Raw genomic sequence first — 1,308 nt, 5'->3', positions numbered from 1 at the left:
TTCCCATTCATAAGGCTCAGGGGGTCTCATTCACAGCTTTTGGGGGGTCTTCAGTCACCAATCTCGGGGGGTTCCCCAACATTTAGGGGTACAGAACCCCCATCCCCAAAGGATGTGCAGCCCTTTGGAGCCCACAGCGATGGGATGGAGCCCCATAGGGTCCTCAGTCACAGATCTTGGGGGGTCCCCATTCATAAATCTCGTGGGGTCCCCATTCATAACGCTCAGGGGGTCTCATTCACAACTCCTGGGGTGTCCTCAGTCACCAATCTCGGGGGGTTCCCCAACATTTGGGGGAACAGAACCCCCAGCCCCAAAGGATGTGCAGCCCTTTGGAGCCCACAGCGATGGGATGGACCCCCATAGGGTCCTCAGTGCCGAACCTCAGGGGGTTCCCAACATTTAGGGGAACAGAACCCCCATCCCAAAGGACACGCAGCCCCCGGAGCCCTAAAAGCAATGGGATGGACCCCCATAGGGTCCTCAGTGCCCGACCTCAGGGTGTTCCCCAACCTTTAGGGGAACAGAACCCCCATCCCAAAGGACGAACCGCCCCGCAGAGCGCGCAGCGATGGGATGGACCCCATTTCCCACCATCGGGACGCCCCCATTCCCAACACAGAACGGGACGGAGGGGACCGAAGCGCTCCCAGCGGCGGAGGCTCTGTGGGGACTCAGGGATGGAGCGGAGCGAGAAGGGCTGCCAAACCCCCCCCCCAACCTCCCCCCCACCCCAAAGGCGCGGCGGGGCCCCCCGGCTCTCACCTCGGAAGGTCAGGCTGGCCACGGGGTCGCTCTGCCGGTCCCCCTTATCGGGGCGGCGCAGTTGGGCGCGCAGCAGCACGCAGCGCAGCATGGCGGCACCGCGGCGGGCAGCGCTGCAGGGGTGGGGGGCGGATGGAGATGGGGGGGGGGGAGTGGGAGGGGGGGGGAGGGGCCAAGGAGTGCAGATGGGGGGGGGGGGGGGTGGGATGGGGGACAATGTGGATGTGGGGGGGCTGAGCTGAGGGTCACAGCTCGGGGGGGGTGGGGAGGGGCCAAGGAGTGCATCTGGGGGGGGACAGGAGTGGGATGGGGGGTGTAGGGATGGGGGACAATGTGGATGTGGGGGGGCTGAGCTGAGAGTCATAGCACGGGGGGGGGTGGGGGCTACGGAGTGCAGTTGGGGGGGGGGTGGGATGAGGGGGGTGAGCTGAGGGTCACAGCTCAGGGGGGGGGGCATGGAGTGCAGTTGGGGGGGGTGGGATGGGGGGCGTTGGGATGGGGGACAATGTGGATGTGGGGGGCTGAGCTGAGGGTCACAGCTCC

Source organism: Gallus gallus, chromosome 4 (assembly GCF_016699485.2).
Source record: "Gallus gallus isolate bGalGal1 chromosome 4, bGalGal1.mat.broiler.GRCg7b, whole genome shotgun sequence".
Lineage (NCBI taxonomy): Eukaryota > Metazoa > Chordata > Aves > Galliformes > Phasianidae > Gallus > Gallus gallus.
Note: the sequence above shows the minus strand (reverse complement) of the source record.